At 54.6% G+C, this 11,196-nt stretch overlaps 2 long non-coding RNA genes across 2 annotated transcripts; both read left to right on the forward strand.

Moving 5' to 3' along the window:
* The first annotated feature begins 8,337 nt into the window (after positions 1–8,337).
* On the forward strand, positions 8,338–8,865 carry LOC135533003 (uncharacterized). The gene is made up of 3 exons (XR_010454426.1): positions 8,338–8,383; positions 8,429–8,708; positions 8,806–8,865. It is a non-coding gene; the product is annotated as an uncharacterized LOC135533003 (long non-coding RNA).
* A 9-nt stretch (positions 8,866–8,874) lies between these two features.
* On the forward strand, positions 8,875–9,554 carry LOC135533004 (uncharacterized). The gene is made up of 4 exons (XR_010454427.1): positions 8,875–8,919; positions 8,965–9,038; positions 9,229–9,274; positions 9,320–9,554. It is a non-coding gene; the product is annotated as an uncharacterized LOC135533004 (long non-coding RNA).
* The last annotated feature ends 1,642 nt before the right edge of the window (positions 9,555–11,196 follow it).

Genomic DNA, 11,196 nt, shown 5'->3' on the forward strand with positions numbered 1-11,196 from the left:
AGGGAGCTAGATGAGAGGCAGGACAGGGGAGCTAGATGAGAGGCAGGACAGGGGAGCTAGATGAGAGGCGGGACAGGGGGAGCTAGATGAGAGGCGGGACAGGGGAGCTAGATGAGAGGCAGGACAGGGAGGACCAATAGAGCACCAGGGGAGCTAGATGAGGCGCCAGGACAGGGGAGCTAGATGAGAGGCGGGACAGGGGAGCTAGATGAGAGGCAGGACAGGGGAGCTAGATGATGAGGCGGGACAGGGGAGCTAGATGAGAGGCAGGACAGGGGAGCTAGATGAGAGGCAGGACAGGGGGAGCTAGATGAGAGGCAGGACAGGGGGAGCTAGATGAGAGGCAGGACAGGGGAGCTAGAGCACCAGGGGAGCTAGATGAGGCGGGACAGGGGGAGCAAGATGAGAGGCAGGACAGTGGAGAGAGAGACCAATAGTAGCACCAGTGGGAGCTAGATGAGAGGCAGGACAGGGGAGCTAGATGAGAGGCAGGACAAGGGAGCTAGATGAGAGGCAGGACAAGGGGAGCTAGATGAGAGGCAGGACAAGGGAGCTAGATGAGAGGCAGGACAGGGGGAGAGAGACCTATAGTAGCACCAGTGGGAGCTAGATGAGGCGGGACAGGGAGCTTGATGAGAGGCGGGACAGGGGAGCTAGATGAGAGGCAGGACAGGAGCTAGATGAGAGGCAGGACAGGGCAGCTAGATGAGAGGCAGGACAGGGGGGAGCTAGATGAGAGGCAGGACAGGGAGCTAGATGAGAGGCAGGACAGGGGAGCTAGATGAGAGGCGGGACAGGGGAGAGAGAGACCAATAGTAGCACCAGGGGAGCTAGATGAGAGGCGGGACAGGGGAGCTAGATGAGAGGCAGGACAGGGGAGCTAGATGAGAGGCAGGACAGGGGAGCTAGATGAGAGGCGGGACAGGGGAGCTAGATGAGAGGCGGGACAGGGGGAGCTAGATGAGAGGCAGGACAGGGGAGAGAGAGACCAATAGTAGCGCCAGGGGGAGGTAGATGAGAGGCGGGACAGGGGAGCTAGATGAGAGGCAGGACAGGGGAGCTAGATGAGAGGCAGGACAGGGGGAGCTAGATGAGAGGCAGGACAGGGGGAGCTAGATGAGAGGCAGGACAGGGGAGAGAGAGACCAATAGTAGCACCAGGGGGAGCTAGATGAGAGGCGGGACAGGGGAGCTAGATGAGAGGCAGGACAGGGGAGCTAGATGAGAGGCGGGACAGGGGAGCTAGATGAGAGGCGGGACAGGGGAGCTAGATGAGAGGCGGGACAGGGGGAGCTAGATGAGAGGCAGGACAGGGGAGAGAGAGACCAATAGTAGCGCCAGGGGGAGCTAGATGAGAGGCAGGACAGGGGAGCTAGATGAGAGGCAGGACAGGGGAGCTAGATGAGAGGCAGGACAGGGGAGCTAGATGAGAGGCAGGACAGGGGAGAGAGACCAATAGTAGCACCAGGGGAGCTAGATGAGAGGCGGGACAGGGGAGCTAGATGAGAGGCAGGACAGGGGAGCTAGATGAGAGGCAGGACAGGGGAGCTAGATGAGAGGCAGGACAGGGGAGCTAGATGAGAGGCAGGACAAGGGGAGCTAGATGAGAGGCAGGACAAGGGGAGCTAGATGAGAGGCAGGACAAGGGGAGCTAGATGAGAGGCAGGACAGGGGAGAGAGAGACCTATAGTAGCACCAGTGGGAGCTAGATGAGAGGCGGGACAGGGGAGCTTGATGAGAGGCAGGACAGGGGAGCTAGATGAGAGGCAGGACAGGGGAGCTAGATGAGAGGCAGGACAGGGCAGCTAGATGAGAGGCAGGACAGGGGGAGCTAGATGAGAGGCAGGACAGGGGGAGCTAGATGAGAGGCAGGACAGGGGGAGCTAGATGAGAGGCGGGACAGGGGAGAGAGAGACCAATAGTAGCACCAGGGGGAGCTAGATGAGAGGCGGGACAGGGAGCTAGATGAGAGGCAGGACAGGGAGCTAGATGAGAGGCAGGACAGGGGGAGCTAAATGAGAGACAGGGGAGCTAGATGAGAGGCGGGACAGGGGAGCTAGATGAGAGGCAGGACAGGGGGAGGATGAGGAGACCAATAGTAGCGCCAGGAGGGGGTAGATGAGGCGGGACAGGGGAGCTAGATGAGGGCAGGACAGGGGAGCTAGATGAGAGGCAGGACAGGGGAGCTAGATGAGAGGCAGGACAGGGGGAGCTAGATGAGAGGCAGGACAGGGAGCTAGAGAGACCAATAGTAGCACCAGGGGAGCTAGATGAGAGGCAGGACAGGGGGAGCTAGATGAGAGCGGGACAGGGGAGCTAGATGAGAGGCGGGACAGGGGAGCTAGATGAGAGGCGGGACAGGGGAGCTAGATGAGAGGCGGGACAGGGGGAGCTAGATGAGAGGCAGGACAGGGGAGCCAATAGTAGCGCCAGGAGGTAGATGAGAGGCGGGACAGGGGAGCTAGATGAGAGGCAGGACAGGGGAGCTAGATGAGAGGCAGGACAGGGAGCTAGATGAGAGGCAGGACAGGGGGAGCTAGATGAGAGGCAGGACAGGGGAGAGAGAGACCAATAGTAGCACCAGGGGGAGCTAGATGAGAGGCGGGACAGGGGAGCTAGATGAGAGGCAGGACAGGGGAGCTAGATGAGAGGCAGGACAGGGGAGCTAGATGAGAGGCAGGACAAGGAGCTAGATGAGGGCAGGACAGGGGAGCTAGATGAGAGGCAGGACAGGGAGAGAGAGACCTATAGTAGCACCAGTGGGAGCTAGATGAGAGGCGGGACAGGGGAGCTTGATGAGAGGCAGGACAGGGGAGCTAGATGAGAGGCAGGACAGGGGAGCTAGATGAGAGGCAGGACAGGGGAGCTAGATGAGAGGCAGGACAGGGGGAGCTAGATGAGAGGCAGGACAGGGGAGCTAGATGACCAATAGTAGCACCAGGGGGAGCTAGATGAGAGGCGGGACAGGGGAGCTAGATGAGAGGCAGGACAGGGGAGCTAGATGAGAGGCAGGACAGGGGGAGCTAGATGAGAGGCAGGACAGGGGAGCTAGATGAGAGCCGGGACAGGGGAGCTAGATGAGAGGCAGGACAGGGAGCTAGATGAGAGGCGGGACAGGGGAGCTAGATGAGAGGCAGGACAGGGGGAGAGCTAGATGACCAATAGTAGCGCCAGGGGAGCTAGATGAGAGGCGGGACAGGGGAGCTAGATGAGAGGCAGGACAGGGGAGCTAGATGAGAGGCAGGACAGGGGAGCTAGATGAGAGGCAGGACAGGGGAGCTAGATGAGAGGCAGGACAGGGGAGCTAATAGTAGCACCAGGGGAGCTAGATGAGAGGCGGGACAGGGGGAGCAAGATGAGAGGCAGGACAGTGGAGCTAGATGAGAGGCAATAGTAGCACCAGTGGGAGCTAGATGAGAGGCAGGACAGGGGAGCTAGATGAGAGGCAGGACAGGGGAGCTAGATGAGAGGCAGGACAGGGGTAGCTAGATGAGAGGCAGGACAGGGGAGCTAGATGAGAGGCAGGACAGGGGAGCTAGATGAGAGGCAGGACAGGGGAGCTAGATGAGAGGCGGGACAGGGGAGCTTGATGAGAGGCAGGACAGGGGAGCTAGATGAGAGGCAGGACAGGGGAGCTAGATGAGAGGCAGGACAGGGGAGCTAGATGAGAGGCAGGACAGGGAGCTAGATGAGAGGCAGGACAGGGGAGCTAGATGAGAGGCAGGACAGGGGAGCTAGATGAGAGGCGGGACAGGGGAGCTAGATGAGAGGCAGGACAGGGGGAGCTAGATGAGAGGCAGGACAGGGGAGCTAGATGAGAGGCAGGACAGGGGGAGCTAGATGAGAGGCAGGACAGGGGAGCTAGATGAGAGGCAGGACAGGGGAGCTAGATGAGAGGCAGGACAGGGGAGCTAGATGAGAGGCAGGACAGGGGGAGCTAGATGAGAGGCAGGACAGGGGAGCTAGATGAGAGGCAGGACAGGGGAGCTAGATGAGAGGCGGGACAGGGAGCTAGATGAGAGGCAGGACAGGGAGCTAGATGAGAGGCAGGACAGGGGAGCTAGATGAGAGGCAGGACAGGGGAGCTAGATGAGAGGCAGGACAGGGGAGCTAGATGAGAGGCAGGACAGGGGAGCTAAATGAGAGGCGGGACAGGGGAGCTAGATGAGAGGCAGGACAGGGGGAGCTAGATGAGAGGCAGGACAGGGGGAGCTAGATGAGAGGCGGGACAGGGGAGCTAGATGAGAGGCAGGACAGGGGAGCTAGATGAGAGGCAGGACATTTTGTTAGATGAGAGGTCAGGACTCCCTTCAGCTAGATGAGAGGCGGGAAGGGGTACTAGCTGAGAGGCAGGACAGGGGCATCTAAGATGAAGGTAGGACAGGGGAGCTAGATGAGAGGCAGGACAGGGCACTAGATTAGAGGCAGGACAGGGCCTTATTCCCTAGAAAGTGCACTGGACAGGGGAGCTAGATGAGAAGTGCACTACCTAGACCAGGGCGGGACAGGGGAGCTAGATGAGACGGGACAGGGCCCTATTCCATACAAAGTGCCATTTTGTTAAGGAGCCCTATTGCCTTTAAATGACAGGCTGAAACTGGATGGCCCTATTTCCTAACATTGTATGATGCCTTCCATTCCCCCTCCTTCATCTCCTCCATTGCCCTATTCTTCTTTAAGGAAATCACTGCTGAGTCATTTAGACCAGGCACCCTATTCCCTACAAAGTGCACTACTTTAGACCAGGGCCCTATTCCCTACAAAGTGCACTACCTTAGACCAGGGCCCTATTCCCTACAAAGTGTACTACTTTAGACCAGGTCCCTATTCCCTACATAGTGTACTACTTTAGACCAGGGCCTTATTCCCTACTAAGTGCACTACTTTAGACCAGGGCCCTATTCCCTACAAAGTGTACTACTTTAAACCAGGTCCCTATTCCCTACATAGTGTACTACTTTAGACCAGGGCCTTATTCCCTACAAAGTGCACTACTTTAGACCAGGGCCCTATTCCCTACAAAGTGCACTACTTTAGACCAGGGCCCTATTCCCTACAAAGTGCACTACCTTAGACCAGGGCCATATTCCCTACAAAGTGTACTACTTTAGACCAGGTCCCTATTCCCTACATAGTGCACTACTTTAGACCAGGGCCCTATTCCCTACAAAGTGCACTACTTTAGACCAGGTCCCTATTCCCTACATAGTGCACTACTTTAGACCAGAATCTTAAGGCTCCCATATGCTTTGGTTCGGCTGGTGCCTTGAGCACACTTGTTTGTTTGGGCGCCATAGTCCCTCCAAAAAAGACCTTTGCTTGAAAAATGAGAAAAAAGCGACAATCGTACTGTTTTACAATCGTGACACGCCTTAGCCAGTATACACTTCCACAACATAGTCACAATTATTCTAAGATACGTTTGTGTATAGTGTATGTAGACACCCCTTCATCCACAATATATACAGCAGTATGTGGACAATCCTTCTAATTAGTGGATTCGGCTATTTCAGCCCCACCTGTTACTGACAGGTGTATAAAATCGAGTTCCCAGACTGCCTCTCGAAGCCACGTCAGCACAAGAACTGTTTGTCGGGAGCTTCATGAAAATGGGTTTCCATGGCCCGAGCAGCCGCACACAAGCCTAAGATCACCATGCGCTACGCCGGCGTCGCCTGGAGGTAAAGTCGTCGCCAGTGGAAACATATTCTCCGGAGTGATGAGTCACGCTTCACCATCTGGCAGTCCGACGGACGAAACTGGGTTTGGCGGATGCCAGGAGAACGCTACCTGCCCCAATGCATAGTGCCAACTGTAAAGTTTGGTGTAGGAGGAATAATGGTCTGGGGTTGTTTTTCATGGTTCCCCCTTAGTTCCAGTGAAGGGAAAAACACTACAGCATACAATGACATTCTAGACGATTCTGTGCTTCTGACTTTGTGGCAACAGTTTGGGGATGGTCCTTTCCTGTTTCAGCATGAAGCGGGGGTCCATACAGTTCACAAAGCGAGGTCCATACAGAAATTATTTTTCGAGACCAGTGTGGAAGAACTTGACTGGCCTGCACAGAACCCTGACCTCAACCTCACCGAACACCTTTGAGAATGGATTTTGGAATGAGATGTTGGACGAGCAGGTGTCCACATACTTTTGGTCATGTTGAGTAACAAGAAATATGTCATTAATTTTAACGAGTGGATCTTAGTCGCACAATTTTACATCTAAAACAGTTTGCTGCAGTATTTTCTCAAAACAATTTGTCTATTGTTGAATGACATGACAGTTACTTGAAGAATCCATTCTGTTGACCATGTACATGACAGTCAATTGAAGAATCCATTCTGTTGACCAATGACATGACAGTCAATTGAAGAATCCATTCTGTTGACCAATGACATGACAGTCAATTGAAGAATCCATTCTGTTGACCAATGACATGACAGTTAATTGAAGAATCCATTCTGTTGACCAATGACATGACAGTCAATTGAAGAATCCATTCTGTTGACCAATGACATGACAAAGTTACTGAAGAATCCATTCTGTTGACCAATGACATGACAGTCAATTGAAGAATCATTCTGTTGACCAATGACATGACAGTTAATTGAAGTGAATCGTTTTGAATGCATTCTGCCGGGGCTTGACCAATGACATGACAAACGGGGATTTTCCCCGTGCGGACTTCTGGCTCCTGAACTTCCCGTTTCAGGTTTTGGAGGAGGTGTGTGTGGTTTGGGAGGGAAGAGGGACTGGGAGGGAGGGCGGGAACAACCCATGTGGACGAAGCCCCTGATAACCAACAAAAAAATACGTCACGCAATCATTGTCATAATATGATGCCCAAACTTTTCACAACTTTTTTTCCCGAATGGTAAGCATGACGACGCCTTTATGGGCGCTACACGGGGAACAGTAAATGGCGTTTTGAATGCAGCCGTAGTGTGTGGGAATGTGGGTTAAACTGAAACAGGACTGCCTCCATGGGGCTTCGGTAACCATTGTCGTTTCTTTAAAAGGAAGGAACTCTGTTTTGATTTCTGGAACGTTGGGATTTTCCCCGTGCGGAGCAGGAATCTGGCTGCCGGTGACTGACTTCCTGTTTCAGGTTTTGGGGAGGAGGTGTGTGGTTTGGGAGGGAGGGGGGAGGGTAGGGGTTCTTCTCATGTGGACGAGGTGGAGAATTCCTGCCTGTTAGATTGAAACCATATGAATGGAGAAAATACAAGGGGACGTTACAGGTGCGGGAAGTGAATGGACTCCATTGATGCCCACTTTTCTATGTCCTGTGGGGGGAGAGGGTACTTTCCTACGCACTGTGGAGGTGAACGAGGAAGGGGGTTGGAGTGTGTGTGTGTGTGTGTGTGTGGTGGTGTGTGTGACTGTGTGAGGTAAGGGGATGTGTGTGACTGACTGTGTGTGGGGATGGTGAGGGTGACTGTGTGTGTGTGTGGAATGTTGGGTTAAACTGAAACTGTGTGAGGACTGCCTCCATGTTCTTCTCTCCTACGACTGACTGACTGACTGTGTGTGGTAAGGGGATGGTAGAGGGTACTCTCCTACTGACTGACTGACTGTGTGAGGTAAGGGGATGGTAGAGGGTACTCTCCTACTGACTGACTGACTGTGAGGTAAGGGGATGGTAGAGGGTACTCTCCTACTGACTGACTGTGTGATGTAAGGGGATGGTTGAGGGTACTCTCCTACTGACTGACTGTGTGAGGTAAGGGGATGGTAGAGGGTACTCTCCTACTGACTGACTGACTGTGTGAGGTAAGGGGATGGTAGAGGGTACTCTCCTACTGACTGACTGTGTGAGGTAAGGGGATGGTAGAGGGGATGCTCTCCTACTGACTGACTGTGTGAGGTAAGGGGATGGTAGAGGGTACTCTCCTACTGACTGACTGTGTGAGGTAAGGGGATGGTAGAGGGTACTCTCCTACTGACTGACTGTGTGAGGTAAGGGGATGGTAGAGGGTACTCTCCTACTGACTGACTGTGTGACTCTCCTACTGACTGACTGTGTGAGGTAAGGGGATGGTAGAGGGTACTCTCCTATACTGACTGACTGACTGTGTGATGGTAAGGGGATGGTGTGAGGTAAGGGGATGGTAGAGGTACTCTCCTACTGACTGACTGACTGTGTGAGGTAAGGGGATGGTAGAAGGTGCTCTCCTATTGACTGACTGTGTGAGGTAAGGGGATGGTAGAGGGTGCTCTCCTACTGACTGACTGTGTGAGGTAAGGGGATGGTAGAGGGTACTCTCCTACTGACTGACTGTGTGAGGTAAGGGGATGGTAGAGGGTACTCTCCTACTGACTGACTGTGTGAGGTAAGGGGGATGGTAGAGGGTACTCTCCTACTGACTGACTGACTGTGTGAGGTAAGGGGATGGTAGAGGTACTCTCCTACTGACTGACTGTGTGAGGTAAGGGGATGGTAGAGGGTACTCTCCTACTGACTGACTGTGTGAGGTAAGGGGATGGTAGAGGGTACTCTCCTACTGACTGACTGTGTGAGGTAAGGGGATGGTAGAGGGTACTCTCCTACTGACTGACTGTGTGAGGTAAGGGGATGGTAGAGGGTACTCTCCTACTGACTGACTGTGTGAGGTAAGGGGATGGTAGAGGGTACTCTCCTACTGACTGACTGACTGTGTGAGGTAAGGGGATGGTAGAGGGTACTCTCCTACTGACTGACTGTGTGAGGTAAGGGGATGGTAGAGGTGCTCTCCTACTGACTGACTGTGTGAGGTAAGGGGATGGTAGAGGTAAGTGGTACTCTCCTACTGACTGACTGTGTGAGGTAAGGGGATGGTAGAGGGTACTCTCCTACTGACTGACTGTGTGAGGTAAGGGGTTGGTAGAGGGTACTCTCCTACTGACTGACTGACTGTGTGAGGTAAGGGGATGGTAGAGGGTACTCTCCTACTGACTGACTGTGTGAGGTAAGGGGATGGTAGAGGTACTCTCCTACTGACTGACTGTGTGAGGTAAGGGGATGGTAGAGGGTACTCTCCTACTGACTGACTGTGTGAGGTAAGGGGATGGTAGAGGTACTCTCCTACTGACTGACTGACTGTGAGGTAAGGGGATGGTAGAGGTACTCTCCTACTGACTGACTGTGTGAGGTAAGGGGATGGTAGAGGTACTCTCCTACTGACTGACTGACTGTGTGAGGTAAGGGGATGGTAGAGGTACTCTCCTACTGACTGACTGACTGTGTGAGGTAAGGGGATGGTAGAGGGTACTCTCCTACTGACTGACTGTGTGAGGTAAGGGGATGGTAGAGGTGCTCTCCTACTGACTGACTGTGTGAGGTAAGGGGATGGTAGAGGGTACTCTCCTACTGACTGACTGACTGTGTGAGGTAAGGGGATGGTAGAGGGTACTCTCCTACTGACTGACTGTGTGAGGTAAGGGGATGGTAGAGGGTACTCTCCTACTGACTGACTGTGTGAGGTAAGGGGATGGTAGAGGGTACTCTCCTACTGACTGACTGTGTGAGGTAAGGGGATGGTAGAGGGTACTCTCCTACTGACTGACTGTGTGAGGTAAGGGGATGGTAGAGGGTGCTCTCCTACTGACTGACTTGGAATGTGGCCTCTAAGGGCACCTTTGGGTTCCATAGGACTCTGGTCAAAAGTAGTGCACTATATAGGGAATAGGGTGCATGGGGTTCTGGTCAAAAGTAGTGCACTATATAGGGAATAGGGTTCCATAGGACTCTGGTCAATAGTAGTGCACTATATAGGGAATAGGGTTCCATAGGACTCTGGTCAATAGTAGTGCACTATATAGGGAATAGGGCTCTGGTCTAAAGTAGTGCACTATATAGGGAATAGGGTGCCATTAGGGAGGAGCCCTGGAATTGCGTCCCCTGTGACTGTAGCCTGGTCCCTGCTCTGATGTAGCTAGGGGTCAACCTTCCAAATTAGCACATTTCTCAGACTTCCTGGCTTTTCAACCTCAAGTGTAAATATTGTTTCCTAATTGTAAGCAAGGTTTGTTCTCTGCTACCCCCGCTTGCTTATTTTAACTTGTCAAACTTATGGCTTCTCATCCCCCAACCATCTTTTTTATCTCCCTACCTCCCTCCCTCCCTCCGCCCGCCTGCCCGCCCGCCCGACTCTCTCTCCCCCTCTCCGTCCATCCGTCCGACTCTCTCTCTCTCTCCCCCTCCCTCTCTCCGTCCGCCCACCTGTCTGTCTCTCTCTCTCCCCCTCCATCTCTCTCTCCCTCCCTCCCTCCCTCCGTCCGCCCGCCTGTCTGTCTCTCTCTCCTTTTCCACCATCTCTCCCCGTCCATCTCTCCCACCCTCCGTCCGCCCGCCTTTCTGTCTCTCCCTCTCTCTCCCCCTCCATCTCTCCGCCCGCCCGCCTGTCTGACTCTCTCTCTCTCTCTCCCCCTCCATCTCTCCGCCCGCCCGCCTGTCTGACTCTCTCTCTCTCTCTCTCCCCTCCATCTCTCCGCCCGCCCGCCTGTCTGACTATCTCTCTCCCCCTCCATCTCTCCCTCCCTCCATCCGCCCGCCTGTCTGACTATCTCTCTCCCCCTCCATCTCTCCCTCCTTCCGTCCGCCCGCCTGTCTGTCTCTCTCTCCTTTTCCACCATCTCTCCCCGTCCATCTCTCCCTCCTTCCGTCCGCCCGCCTTTCTGTCTCTCTCTCTCCCCCTCCCTCCGTCCGCCCGCCTTTCTGTCTCTCTCTCCCCCTCCGTCCGCCCGCCCGCCTTTCTGTCTCTCTCTCTCTCTCCCCCTCCCTCCGTCCGCCCGCCTTTCTGTCTCTCTCTCTCTCCCCCTCCCTCCGTCCGCCCGCCCGCCTTTCTGTCTCTCCCTCTCTCTCCCCCTCTCCCTCCGTCCGCCCGCCTTTCTGTCTCTCTCTCTCTCTCCCCCCTCCCTCCGTCCACCCGCCCGCCTTTCTGTCTCTCTCTCTCTCTCCCCCTCCCTCCGTCCGCCCGCCTTTCTGTCTCTCTCTCTCTCCCCCTCCCTCCGTCCGCCCGCCTTTCTGTCTCTCTCTCTCCCCCCTCCCTCCCTCCCTCCGTCCGCCCGCCTTTCTGTCTCTCCCTCTCTCTCCCCCTCCATCTCTCCCTCCCTCTAGGTGGTTCTCCCAACCCAAACAGTCTGTGTTGAGGCAGACCGAGCAGAGCATCAGTGTGGTATTTCATCGAGGACTGTGAGCAATCCTTTAAGGGTATTT

Source organism: Oncorhynchus masou, unplaced genomic scaffold (assembly GCF_036934945.1).
Source record: "Oncorhynchus masou masou isolate Uvic2021 unplaced genomic scaffold, UVic_Omas_1.1 unplaced_scaffold_2153, whole genome shotgun sequence".
NCBI classification, from domain to species: Eukaryota; Metazoa; Chordata; class Actinopteri; order Salmoniformes; family Salmonidae; genus Oncorhynchus; species Oncorhynchus masou.